At 41.8% G+C, this 14,847-nt stretch overlaps 1 pseudogene; it reads right to left on the reverse strand.

Moving 5' to 3' along the window:
- Positions 1-7,440: 7,440 nt before the first annotated feature.
- On the reverse strand, positions 7,441-9,382 carry LOC113614243 (tigger transposable element-derived protein 1-like; annotated as a pseudogene).
- Positions 9,383-14,847: the final 5,465 nt, after the last annotated feature.

Here is a 14,847-nt window from a genome sequence, read left to right on the forward strand (position 1 = left end):
AAAGAACTGGGATGTTATGTTCCATTAGCTATGTCAGACAGACCAACTTGTCTGAGTTACTCTTCGGTCAGAGTTCAATGTTATATAAAATTACCTGGATCTGTGTTGTTTTGTTTGCCCTTGGTTTCCTGGTAAAAACTCTTTCTGACAAATTCCAAACTTGTCTTCACTGACCTAAGGGAAAAGAAGGAATTTCCACACTGTATTAGTTTTCTATTGTTGTGTAACAAATTACCACAAATTCAGTGACTTAAAACAACACAAACTTATTATCCCACAGCTTCCATGGGTCAGGATCCAAGTACAGATTATCTGGGTCCTCTGTTCAGGGTATCACCAGGCTGACATCAAGGCTGCAGTTTCATTTGAGGCCTTGTGTCCTCTTCTAAGGTCACTGATTTTGGAAAGAATGTATTTCCTTGTGGTTGTAGGACTGAGGTCTCCATTTTCTTTCTGGCTGTTGGTTGGGGACCACTCTCAGTTACTATAGGTTGCCTCCCATGTCTTTGCCATGTGGCCTCCTCCACAGGCATTTCATAACATAACTGTTTGCCTCTCCAAGACTAATAGGATAACCTATGCTGATTTGAATGTCTCTGACTTATTTTAAGTGCTCACTTGCTTAGGTCAGGCCCACTCAGGATAATCTCCCTAAAATAAAGTCAACTGATTAGGGACTTTAATTGAATCTGCAAAATCTCTTCACAGCACCACCTAAATTAATGTTTGATTGAATAAGTGGGAGATGTGTATACCAGGAGCGGGAAATCTTGGCAGACCATCTTAGAATTCTGCTTGCTTGGTCAAGAAGTGTGGCAACGGGGCCCAGAGAGAAAACTGTTCAGGTAATTAGGTGGATTGTGTGATTGGATTGTTAGGCAAGTCTCTTCAGCAACATGGCTCCTCTTGGAGAGGGGAGGAATGCCTTTGGTCATAATCTTTACCCCCCCCCCCTCCTTGCTACCCTAAGTTGCTTATTTGGCTTACAGGGCAAATATTCCAGTCAGTTTTTTCCTCTTTTTTCAAGTTAGATTGGACTGTGATTTGAAACAGAATCAAGGGCAATATGGTGTAGAAGAAAGACACTTCCTTTGACAAAGACTGCTGTAGCCCTTTGCAAGTGTTCTGTCCAAGTGACCCTAACCATGATTCAGCAAAGACAGATGAAAAAGGAGTCACACAGGCAAGAGGAAGCTCTATGGCTTCAGGCCACTGTGACTGAGTGCTTAGGGGTGTGAAGGTTGAAGGAAGTTGTCTCTTTGGAGGAAAAGGATAAACTCCTATTGGTGTGGAGACCTCAGAAGACCTAGAAGACAATTCATGAATTTGTGTGTATGTGGCAATAAGGGGGGAAGGAGGAGATGCAATACTGGCACACTGACCTGCTTCTCTTAGGAGCAATTGAATACGTGGGATTTGTTGGGGTAAAACAGTAATAACATTTTTTTAAATTAATTAATTTATTTTGGCTGCATTGGATCTTCGTTGCTGCACATGGGCTTTCTCTAGTTGCGGCAAGTGGGGGTTACTCTTCATTGTGGTGCGCAGGCTTCTCATTGCAGTGGCTTCTCCTGTTGCAGAGTACGGGCTCTAGGCACATGAGCTTCAGTGGTTGTGGCACATGGGCTCAGTAGTTGTGGTTCATGGGCTCTAGAGCACAGGCTCAGTAGTTGTGGCACACGGGCTTAGTTGTTCTACTGCATGTGGGATCTTCCCGAACCAGGGCTCGAACCTGTGTCCCCTACATTGGCTGGCGGATTCTTAACCACTGCACCACCGGGGAAGTCTCAAAACAGTAATAACTTTTTTGACTACTTTCTATACGCAGGCACTATTCTAAGTGTTTACTTGTATTAACCCTCCCCCAAAGTTTTTGAAGTAGCTACTAATATTATCCCCGTTTTTTATAGATGAGGAAACTTGCACAGAGAAGTTAAATACAAATTATTCTAAATTCTAGTTAATAACATGCATGCTACAGTGTTTAGGAGCAAGTGTGCTGATGTCTGCAACCAGTAAAATATTAATGGTAGAATCTAGAGGTAGATATATGGGTATTCACTGTAAAATTCTTTCAACTTTTATATATGTTTGGAAATTTGAAAAAAGTGAATTGTCCAAGATCACACAGTTAGTAATGATGGAAACAGGATTCTAACACAAGTAATCTGGCTCAGAAGTATGTGCTCTTAACAACTATGCTAAACTGCTTCTCAGAAGCTGGTTTTCCAAGGATTTGTAATGTATTGAATGCTTGAAATCAGGTTGCTCTCTCAAGTCATTTGTTCTTTATAAGCTTTGCTGTGGAAGCTGCGGAACAGTGTAACAGTCTCTGATGCAAGGAGCTCAGAGTTTTTGGGGGGAGACAAGATGCACACACTTAAATCAACCTGAGAAGGGATAAAATGAGGGAGCAGAGCTCTGGAGGGAGACTAGGGGGAATTGAATTGAAGGCATTGATTTGGGCACTGATGTTCTCCTCAAAGACAGGAGGAAAGAAAAGAGTGAGAACAAGGGTATAAAGTTTGAGATACCTGAGGTAGAGTGGAAGGAGTTTGGGTCTGATAAGACTATCTTGTAGGTACATATAGCAGATGAGATCATCTACCAAGAAAGAATAGGTGAAGGCCAATGAGTTAAGGAAAGTGGACAAGAATTGAAACCATTGTTTTGGAGAGAGAACATGAAATGCCTAGAAAATGTGTTGGACAGTAGGGAGATCCCAGCTTGTATCAGAGGGCAAATATTTGCTATGGTTCTATATTTCTTCAGTCAAGTTCAATGTAATCTATTAGAAACAGGATAGAACAGGACAGGAAGTGGGATAAGATTGGAAGAAAACAGGAGGGAGACCAAGGAATCTAAGGTGACTTTGATATCTCCCTCTCCTTGAAAGTCCTCTGCTTGACGTTGCTATTCATGTAAGAATCTGGCTGTTCCCTCCATCCTGTCATTGGTCTGCAAATCTTTCAAAACTGGATGCCGGCTCTGACAACCCTACCTCTCAGATAATAGTTCTCTGCTGCCTAGATTTTGCCCTTAAGGCTTAATTCTTTCAAAGCTCACCAAATCAAGTAGTTTTTATTCTGTGCTCATTTCCTTGACCACTTTTCTCTGTGCTTACCTTCTTTCTAAGAACTGTCTTCCCTAGATTTTCATGATGACATTCTCTTGGTTCTCCTTCTGCTTTCTGACTGTTCTTTCTCAGTCTCCTTGGTTGAACTATCCGACTTCTTCCTCTCATTTCTCACAATAATTGGGCCCAGGAGCCCTTTCTTGACCCTCTTCCATTCTTGCTCTAGAAGGTATCCCTCATATCTCTGACAAATCCTATTTACTCCCTTGGTTTAACAACGATCTCTTTCAAGATGAGTCTCAAATCTCTACCTCCAGACTTTACCTTTTTCTGGTGCTTTTTCTGGAGCTTCAGATATTCCATTGGTTCGTGAAACCTCCACTTAGATGTCCCTTACGTAGCTCAGATCAAACATGTCTTAAACAGCGAGTCACGTCTTCAAGTCTGTGAGTGTCTCTTTCTCCCATTACAGGTATGAGCTCCTGGAGGACAGAGCCTGGGCTCCTTGGCTGTCTTTGTAGACTGGCGCTAAGCCAGCATCACAATGAGAGGGGATGTTTTCCTTGCACAAGCCTCAGCAAAGGTGTCTTGATGGAGGAGTGAGTTAATAGCAGGTAGAAAAGAGGGCTGGGTGAGGGAGTGAGGATGGGCACTGCTGTGCTTTGTACATGGATGTGACTCATACACTTTAGGCACATTAGTCATTATGCCTCTTGGCATCCCTAGTCCCCCTACTCCAATGATTGCTCATACACATATGGACTCATGCCCAGACCATTCTCGTGTCTGCTTGGGAAGCACTCCACACACACAGTCTTCACATGCCACGTGCAACAGCATCAATTTAAATAACCTTCAGATTCAGGGAACAGAGTGGAAGGTTCTGGGAAGGCAGTGCATGCTTTAACTGCTCCATTGTCCTGCTTGGAGCACTCTTATCTCCAGTCCCAGGGGTTGACTGTGCCCTGGGACTGGGGCTGAGGGATTGTGGGCTTAACAAATTTGTTCCATACTTTCTGTCATTTTTTAAAAGGATTTTTCATTTTCTGTGTAACACCCTATAGAGGCAGGCTAGGAAGACACTATTACCTTTGCTTTCTAGATTAGAAAACTTAGGCCTCACAAGGAGTGATTTGAGATAGAGGTGGACCTAGGAGTCTTGGGCTGCTCATTTCCAGCCCAAGGCACTTACCACTGCCCCACAAAGCTAAGCTCAATCAGTTCCTCTTGGCCCTGGTTCCTAATTCAGGTAAGCAGTCAGCAATTAAGGGGGACGCTGCTGGGGCCAGGCTGAGCTAGGATTCTGTTTGCTTTGCTTAGGAGATGTTGGGGCATTTGGAGAGCAGGGGCCCGTGAGTTTCTGTGAGAAGGGAAGGAGGGGTTAGGATTTGGGCCCAGGAATTCCCATCAGGAATGAAACACTTTCCACCTGCTAGCGCCTAAAGCGCCTAACTCTGTCATGGAATTTGCGTGCAGACAGTTAGATCGGACTTTGGAAAGAAAGGATGAAAAACGAGTTTCCTTCTTTCTGTTCACAGAGGCCAGCCAAGAGCCAGAGCTGGAGCCAGGTCTCTAGTCATGAACTAAACAACAGAACCAGTTATCGGTTTCAAGTCTGACTGCCTCCTCTTGTAAGGACTTTGGAACTTGGAGAGGCTCCCTGACCCTTTATAAACCAGCAGAAAGAAGTATGATTGTCAAGACCCCAGATAGAATGGCAGGTATGCTCAAAGGTGAAGTGGGAGGTTGAAAATGCTGCTTAGAATATATTTAATAATTTTATTATTTTAATTCTCTATGTAAAATTTTCTGGGAAAGACCAGATTTAGGGGTGTGGGAGAAGTGTGGGTTAAGTAGGCAATATCAAGGCACTGGGTGCCTTGGAATTCGGGGCTGGGAGCATAAAAAGATATAACTTCCTGGGGCCCAGGGAGCCCATAGCTAACCATCACAAGACTACCAGGAGACTAATCCTCTAGTCAAGTCTTAACAGGATGGGAGTTGAATATTTAACACGTGTCCCCGTCAAGACACCTGTCTTTGACTCTTGGCTCTTCCACCTAACTGTGGGACAAAAAAAAAAATTTCTTGTCACTCCTCTGGGTCTTGATTGCCTTTTATGTTAAATGAGGATGATGTTCTATGAAACAGAAACAGACTCACAGACATAGAGAACAGACTTGTGATTGCCAAGGGGGAGGGGGTTGAGGGAGGGAAGGATTGAGAGTTTGGGATTAGCAGATGCAAACTATAATATATAGGGTGGACAAACAACAAAGTTCTACTGTATAGTACTGGGAACTATATTCAATATTCTGTGATAAACCATAATGGAAAAGAATATGAAATGGAATATACCTGTGTATAACTGAGTCACTTTGCTGTACAGCAGAAATTAACACAACATCGTAAATCAACTATACTTCAATAAAATAATTTTTTTTTAAACGGGGATGATGTTAATCTACCTCACAGGGTCATTAAGAGGATTACAAAGCCACACAAAGCCTGGTGCAGATATGAGGGTCCAATGTCATTATTACCACATGGTCTGGCTTCTCCTACTTAACACCTCTAGGAGGGAATAAGGAAATCCCAGGATTAAGGGGGAAATATAAGTGAGTATATTTTAGTATGGGTGACCTCTAAAGAGGTGAGACTAGAGCTCTTCCAATGATATCTCTTCCCCTGCATATATGTTCCCCTTGTCCTCAGGGTGGAGGTGCCAAGTTGGGCCTTCAGTTTGGGCTATAACTCCCTTTTGGGTGTCATCCTCAGTTGCCTCTCTACCTGGTTGGAGTTTGAGAAGGCAAATAACACTAAGCTCAGGAGTTATAGTCCTATCAGAAGTCAATCAACTTTATATCAAAATGAAGATTGACTCTATAGACACTGGCTAGGCCAACAATCAGCCCAGCCAGAGAGGCAGCATAAAGTCAAGGAAGAGAATTTGACTAGGAGTCAAGCCAGAGATTCTGCTCTGGCTCTGCTCTTGACCAGCTGTGAGACCTTGCATGAGTCTGAGAGTGGTATGAGAGAGGGAGTATGTGAGAACCCCTTCTAGGCTGTAAAGCAGCATATAAGTGGAAGCAGTTAATACTATTGCTTATATTATGTAATGTAGGAAATCGTTATTTTCGTTATTCTACCCTCAAATGTGAGCTCTTTGGTTGCAAAGGGGACCCAACATGTTAGATTGATATATCCCATTTCCATTTATTAGATAAACAATTGAAAATGCAGGAACTATTGTTTTTATCATTATTATCACATTTGAAAAACAGGTTTATTCAATAGTGGAGAGAGACCTTAAAGATCTCTTCCCACATACAGGGTTTATTTGAGGGGTAATGGAAATGGTCTGGAATGAGAAGGAGTGATGGTTGTACAACATTGTGAATATACTAAAAAAAAAACTGAAATCACTTTTAAATGGCAAATTTTATCTCAGTTTTAAAAATTACAACAATAAAAAAATCCCTGCCCAGAAGTCATAAAGGCCATGAAGCTTAGATCTGAAGCAGTGAGAACAGACCCAGAGCAGATAAGTCAAACATTGCTTCTTACTCTGTGAATTGTGTACTTGTGAGAAATAGGGGAGTCTTTTGGGTGGTGTGTGTGAGAGAGAGAGACAGACTACTTAGATATAAAAACAGTACATCCCAGAAATAGTTAAGATGCAGTAGTATTGATAATGGGTAAAGAAATGGTGTTCCCAGAACAATTTGAGGGATCTTGACTGGAGGATCCCTATTGGCTTCAGGGATTAGTAGCTCAAATTTACTTATCTGAGGGGTAAGGTAAATGCAAACTTAGATTGGCCAACCATTCTGATTTGCCCAGAATTGAGGGATTTCCTGAGATGTGGCAACTTAGTTTCTTTCTTTCTTTTTTCAATTTTCTAAAAGACTTTACCAGCTTTAGTGAGGTATGACTGCAAATAAAAATTGTATATATTAGGTTGTCCAATGTGATTTTTAAGGAGTATAATGTGATGATTTAATATATGTATACATTGTGAAATTATTACCACAACACATCCATCATCTCACATAGTTACCATTATTTTTTGTGTGTGGTGAGAACACTTAAGATCCTTTTATAGCAAATTTCAAGTATACAATACAGTATTATTAACTATAGGGACACCTCAGAGATATTACGGGATTCCAGACCACTGCAATAAATTGAATATCATAATAAAGTGAGTCACGTGACATTTTTGGCATTCTAGTGCATATAAAAGATATGTCTACACTATTCTGTAGTTTATTAAGTGTACAATAGCGCTCTGTCTTAAAAAACAATGTACATACCTTAATTTAAAAATACTTTATTACTAAAATAATGCTTGCATCGTCTTGTCATAACCTTTTTGCTGGTGGAGGGTCTTGCCTCCATGTTGATGGCTGCTGACTGGTCAGGGTGGTGGCTGCTGATGACTGGGGTGGCTGTGGCAATTTCTTAACATAAGACAACAATGAAGTTTGCTGAATCGATAATGGCTCTTCCTTTCATGAACGATCTCTCTGTAGCATGCAATGCTGTGTGACAGCATTTTACCCACAGTAGAATTTCTTTCAAAATGGGAGTCAATCCTCTCACACCCTGAAATTGATTTATCAACTAAGTTTATGAAAGGTTCTAAATCCTCTGTTGTCATTTCCACCATCTTCACAGCACCTTCGCCAGGAGCAGATTCCATCTCAAGAAACCACTCTCTTTGCTCATCTATAAGAAGCAACTCTTCATCCATTAAAGTTTTACCATGAGATTGCAGCAATTCAGTCACATCTTCAGGCTCCACTTCTAATTCTAGTTCTCTTGTTATTTCCACCACATCAGCAGTGACTTCCTACCCTGAAGACTTGAACCCCTCAAAGTCATCCATGAGGGTTGGAATCAACTGCTTCCCAACTCCTGTTAATGTTGATATTTTGACCTCTTCCCATGAATCACGAATGTTCTTAATGGCATCTAAAATGGTGAATCCTTTCCAGGAGGTTTTCAATTGACTCTGCCCAGATCCATCAGTGGAATCACTATCTATGGCAGCTATAGCCTTACAAAGTGTACTTAAATAATAAGACCTGAGAGTCAAAATGACCCCTTGATCCATGGGCTGCATAATGGACAATGTGTTATCAGGCATGAAAATATAATCTCGTGGTACATCTCCATCAGAGCTCTTGAGTGACCAAGTGCAGTAATATTTCAAAAGGAATCTTTTTTTCTGACCAGTACGTCTCAACAGTGAGCTTAAAATACTCAGTAAACCATGTTGTAAACAGATGTGAAGTCATCCAGGCTTTGTTGTTCCATTTATAAAGCACAGGCAGAGTATATTTAGCATAATTCTTAAGGGCCCTAGAATTTTCAGAATGGTAAATGAGCACCGGCTTCAACTTCAAGTCACCAGATGCATTAGCCCCGAGCAAGAGTCAGCCTGTTGGGCTTCCCTGTGGCGCAGTGGTTGAGGGTCCGCCTGCCGATGTGGGGGACGGGGGTTCGTGCCCCGGTCCGAGAGGATCACACATGCTACGGTGCGGCTGGGTCCGTGAGCCATGGCCGCTAGGCCTGCGCGTCCGGAGCCTGTGCTCTGCAACAGGAGAGGCCGCAGAGGTAAGAGACCCGCGTACCGCAAAAAAAAAAAGGAGCCAGCCTGTCCTCTGAGGCTTTGAAGCCCAGCACTGGCTTTCTCCTCTCTGGCTATGAAAGTCCTAGACGGCATCTTCCTCCAATAGAAGTCTGTTTTGAAATTCTATTGTTTAGCATGCCCTCCTTTATTAATTATCTTAGCTACATCTGCTGGATATTTGGCTGCAGCTTCTACATTACCACTTGCTGCTTCACCTTGCACTTTTATGTTATAGAGATGACTTCCTTCCTTAAACCTCATGAATCGACTTCTGCTTGCTTCAAACTTTTCTTCTGCAGCTTCCTTACCTCTCTCACCTTTTATAGAATTGAAGACAATTAGCACCCTGCTCTGGATTAGGCTTTGGCTTAAGAGAATGTTGTGGCTGGTTTGATCTTCTATCCAGACCACGACAACTTTCTCCAAATCAGAAATAAGGCTGTTTCACTTTCTTATCATTCGTGTGTTCACTGGCGTAGCACTTTTAATTTCCTTCAAGAATTTTTCCTTTGAATTCACAACTTGGCTAACTGTTTGTTGCAAGAGGCCTAGTTTTGGCCTATCTCGGCTTTCGACATGCCTTCCTCAAGAAGCTTAATCATCTCTAGCTTTAGATTTAAAGTGAGAGACAAACGAGTCTTGCTTTCACTTGAACACTTAGAGACCATTGTAAGGTTATTAACTGGCCTAATTTCAATGTTGTTGCCTCTCAGGGAATAGGGAGGCCCAAGGTGAGGGAGAAAGATGGGGGAATGGACAGTCAGTTGAGCAGTCAGAACACACACAACATTTGTCAATTAAATTCACCATCATATATGGGCATGTTCTGTGGTGCCCCAAAACAATTACAAGAGTAACATCAAAGATCACTGATCACAGATCACCATAAGAAATATAATAATAATGAAATTTTTCAAATATTGGGAGAATAACCAAAATGTGACACAGAGACACAAAGTGTGCAAATGCTTTTGGGAAAATGGTGCCAACAGACTTGCTCAACACAGGGTTACCATTAACCTTCAATCTGTGAAAAAAAGGAAAAAAAAAACAATATCTGTGAAGCACAATAAAGTGAAGCACAAGAAAATGAGGTGTGCCTGTATTGTAATCATAGTGATTTTTACTACTTTTGTCTTTTAACCTTCACACCAGCTTTATAATTAATTAATCTGCTACCTTTACTATGTATTTACTTTCCCAGTGAGGTTCATTCTTTCATTATGTGTTCTTGTTAACCGAATTAGCACCCTTTCTTTTCAGCTTAAAGAAGTCCCTTCAACATTTTAGTGGTCATGAACTCCTTTAGCTTTTGCTTGTCTTAGAAACTCTATTTCTCCTTCGACTCTGAATGATAATTTTTCCAGGCACAGTAATCTTGGTTGGAAGCCTTTTTTTTCTTTTTCCAGCACTTTGAATATATTATGCCACTCCCTTCTGGACTGCAAATTTTGTGCCGAAAATATCTGCTAGTAGTCTTATTGGGGTTCCATTGCATGTAACAAGTTGTTTTGCTGATTTTAATATTCTTTCCTCATCTTTAACTTTTGACATTTTAATTATAATGTGTCTTGGTGTGGGTCTCTTTGGATTCATCTTTTTTGGAACTCTCTGGACCTCCTGCATCTGGATGTATGTTTCTTTCCCCAAGTTAGGAAAGCATTCAACCACTATCTCTTCAAATAATATTTTTGTCCCTTTCTCTCTTCTCCTTCTGGGAGCCCTATAATGCAAATGTTGGTCTGTTTGATGTTGTCATATAAGTCTTTTAAGCAATCTTCACTTTTTTCCATTCTCTTTTTCTTTTTGATGCTCTGATTAGGTGAGTTCTACTGCCTTGTCTTTGAGCGGAGTGATCCTTTCTTTTGCTTCATCTAGTCTGCTGTTGAACCCCATAGTGTATTTTTTAGTTCAGTTATTTTATTCTTCAGTTCTTTGACTTTTACTTAGTACTTTATTATATTTTCCATCTCTTTGTTGAAGTTCTCACTGTTTTCATCCATTCTTCTCTGCAGTTCAGTGAACATCTTTGTTACCATTACTTTGAACTTTTTATCAGGTAAATTACTTATCTCCATTTTATTAATGTTTTTTCCTGATATTTTTATCTTATTCTTTCATTTGGAACATACTGCTATGTTTCTTCACTTTTCTTGACTCTCTGTGCGGGTTTCTATGCAGTAGATGAAACAACCCCCTCTGCCAGTCTTGAAGGAGTGTTCTCATGTAGAAGATGAAACTCTTTATTCAGCCCTGCCCAAGCCCTTTGTCGTCTCTCAGATCTCTGTGCTTGTCCAAGCATTAGATTATATTTTTAATAGCTTCCAGTAGTTGAGGATGTGCCAAGACCTGTCAGTGTCCCAAAGGGAGGATCTCAGCACCTAGATTCAGGCTAACTGGAAGCCAGACCCTCAGGCAGCGGCTTTTAGAAGTATGCAAATATATACAGTCCTGAGGGACCACAAGCATAAGACTCACTGGCTGCCAGAACCAGGTGATCTTGGAGATGTCCCCTGGGTGGCAGTCACAAAACTTGGGGCTCCAGAGAGGTGTATAAGTTCCTTTCTGGGAGATACTGGAAAGCTGGAGCAAGGCAGAGGGAAAGCGCAAAGATGGTGTCCACAGCTTATGTTCCTTGAAAACAGCTCCATAGGCCACTAAATATGTGCCACACTTGAAGACTACCATCAGTCCAAAGCTCCAGGAGAAGCAAAGTGGCCTCCTTCACAGAAAGACTGGGTGGGGGGGTGGGGCGTGCCTTAGGCCACTGTTTGTGCAGTGCCCTGGGTGTGGTAGCCTGCCAAGAACCACCTCTCCGATTGAGACAGTTCTGTGAGACCCAGGAACACAAACCCCTCTGGCCACCAGAGACCGATATTCAAGGAGTGTCCCTTGGGCATCAGCCACAAAATGCTGGCATCAGATGCATGTAAAACTCTCCTCCAGGAGACACTGGCTCTGTGGAGGATACCAGAGGGTTAGGGTAAAGATAGCATCCACCCTCTGAGGTCTCTGGGAAGAGTTACAGTCAGCCCCTAGATACATGTTTAATTAGAAGCCTACCACTCAGGCCACAGTCATGATGATTAGCTAATAGGTCTACTTCACAGAAAGATTGAGCTCTTGGGTCTGTTGCCTCTTGCTGTACCTGTGGGTGGTAGCTGTTTAAGAATTCTTTCTCCATTGGTTACAGTCCTGAGGGACCCACAAGTGCAAGCCCCACTGGCCACCAGAGCCAGACAATGTATAGGTGTCCCCTGCTAGGAGTCAAAAAACCTGGGGTACCAGACAGGGGTATAAACTCCTTTCTGGGTGATACTGATTATTACAGTCCCATATGACCAGGAATGCAAGTTACCCTGGCCTCCAGAGCCAGGTGATCAAGAGGCATCCCCTGGGTGGCAGCCACAAAAGTTGGGGCACCATACATGTGTAAATGCTTCTTTCCAGGAGCACAGCAAAGGGAGAGTGTGAAGATGTCACCCATAAGTCTCCATCCCCAGAGAGTTTTCCAGCAGGATCCTAGATGTGTGTGCCAAATTACATGCCTGCCCCTCAGGCTGAAGTTTCAATGTAAGCAGGTGAGCCTCCTTCATTTTAAGTCTATGCATGATCAGCTCCCTCTGATCTGGTAGAGCTGGACTCTGGGGTGGGTGAGCCCAAGTGTTTGAGCCCTTTAGGAGGCATTTCTCAGATCACTACCATCTTGTGGGTCTTGGAACACGAGCCTTGCTGATTTTCAAAATTAGATGTTTTAGGGGCTTATCTCTCAAGTGCCTGTCTTAGAAGTTGGGGTGACTGATGTGAGGTTTGAACCCTTCACTCCTCAGGGAGAAGCTCCAGGTTTTGAGTTCTCTCTCAGTTATGGGTCACTGAGCCAGGGATGGGGTTTATGGTGAGATTTTATCCCAGCCTCTCCTACCTGCTTTGATGTGGTTTCCTTCCCATTTGCCCAATATGTAGTCATCACTCAGCCAGACTTTAGGATTTTTAAGAGGAAATTTTTCCATATGTAGCTGTAGACTCAGTGTGTCCATGGGAGGAAGTGAATTCAGGATCATCCTACATCACCACTTTGAACCGGAACCCCACCATGAGTATTGAGTTTGAGGTTAGAAACAAATTTTATCAAGTAAGCTAATTCACAAATACAGAACCCACAAATAATGAAGATCAACTGTACTATGAGAAACAATAATGGAGGGGGGCACTCTGACCTATCTGAAGAAGTAACATCTGAGCTGAGCTGGATGAGAGGGAGGGGTGAAAAAGAACATTCCAGTACAGGGAACAGCATGTTCACAGGCTCTAAATCAGAGAGAAGTTAGGCCTGCTCTAGGGACAAAAAGGCCAGTGTGGTTTGATTATAGTGAACAAGGGAGAGAGAATTAGGTGATAAGCCTGGAAAGAAAGGTAGGGGCCTATAAAAGACAAAATGCACTGGACAATTAAGGAGATCATTTTATTCAATCTACTGCAATAAGAAGCATATTCGTAAATGAGGAACATCTCAAAAAAGGAAGGAAACAAGGTTTTTTATAAAAGAGGGAAGTCATTGAGGAAGGGTAGAGGTGGGTCTTAAAAGGATAGAAGAGTTCTTATCTATCATTGCTTTCCAGGAGCACAGGGTTCAGATAAAATTCAACATCATCAGTTCCACCCTTTTGTTATAAATAAATAAATATCATTCATTGCTGAACCACTCAGAGGCAGCCACAAACCTCCTGAATGGGGTAAAACAGGGCCTGAGAAGTAGTCTCTCAGGCTATTTTATGCAATTTTGCATAATTTTATGCAAAATTGTTGAACCATCTGTTGAGGAGTGGTGGCAAAGATCAGTTGTTTTAGGATCCTAAAGATTAGGCATCCTTAAAGAGGGGTATGTAAAATGAAAAAAAGAGAAATATTAATATAAAAGGTTGTATAAAGGAGTTGAATTCTTAGGGTAACCAGACCAGTAGATTCTAAGAGGCCAGTAGAGAAAGATCTCGGTTATACAGCACCACTCATTGAGTTTTTTGAAACTAGAATGTTGCTACTCTTGGTGATGTTGCCCACAATCTTAGTTACTTCTCATATAAGGGTGTACATGACTCAAACATTTCATTCAAATTCTTTAATGGTCCAGGCAGTGGCTTGTTCAGGGAGAAAATGGACCTATGCATTGTCTGCAGCAGTGATGTCTTCTTCCAAGTTTGTATCAAGTTACTAGGCTTTAGCTTGAAGATCTGCTTCAGATCTTAGATAAAAGGGCAAGCTGCAAGGCAAGCTACAGTTTCAATAGCAGTCTAAACTGTCAGGTTTTAGTTCTCAGTGTACCAAGCCAAGGGGAGGAAGAAAAATTAGAAAGTTAATTTGGAGGGTTGTAGTCAGATATTGAAGGAAGCTAGAAGAATTGAAAATTTGGTAAGGATTGACAATTAACATGATCCAGTCCAGTTTGCAGATAGGTGTCAAAACTGGTTTACCATGGTTGAGGAAAAGTCAATTAAATCTCCACCAGACAAGACAGAGTTTTCATAGTCATCAGTTGCTTGCAATTTACAAAGAGATGCAAAGTAGCTCAAAGACAATAAACAGGACCAGGAATTGATAACCCAGAAGGATTTGATAGTTTCCTATTGAAACACAAAATTTACCTCTACCATCTCCCCATTTTGCATGAAAGATAATCTCAGAGAAAGATTATTCTTGATCACACAAATAGGCTGTTCTCATTAGATTTGATCTAATTATTTACATAGTTGCAGAAAGAATAAGTTACTATTTAGGGCTTCTTAAACTGGCTTTGCTAGAAGTTTTCATAAGGAACCTCAGATTGGAATTTTAAAAGCCCTGAGTCTGGGAGGCCAAATCAAGAACTTCACCACCAGATTTCACCTTAGTACCTATAAATTTAGGCAAATTCCTCTCTTTCCAAGGTCTCCAAAATATCCCATTTTCCTGGCCTGCCAGGAAATGACTTTCCTTACTCACCTGGAAGACTGGGAACCCTGTAAACCAGGTACCAAACAAGTTTCCCCAAGAGAGCTGTGTAATCATTGGTTCCATAAAGTCAATCCAAGTTCCTAAAAAGCATCTGGTCATATCTGATTCAGTGAGCATCATTCTCAAATATAGCATTTGGGCAAGG

Source organism: Aethalodelphis obliquidens, unplaced genomic scaffold (assembly GCF_003676395.1).
Source record: "Aethalodelphis obliquidens isolate GAN/ISIS:26980383/991018 unplaced genomic scaffold, ASM367639v1 scaffold92, whole genome shotgun sequence".
In the NCBI taxonomy this organism is placed as follows: Eukaryota; Metazoa; Chordata; class Mammalia; order Artiodactyla; family Delphinidae; genus Aethalodelphis; species Aethalodelphis obliquidens.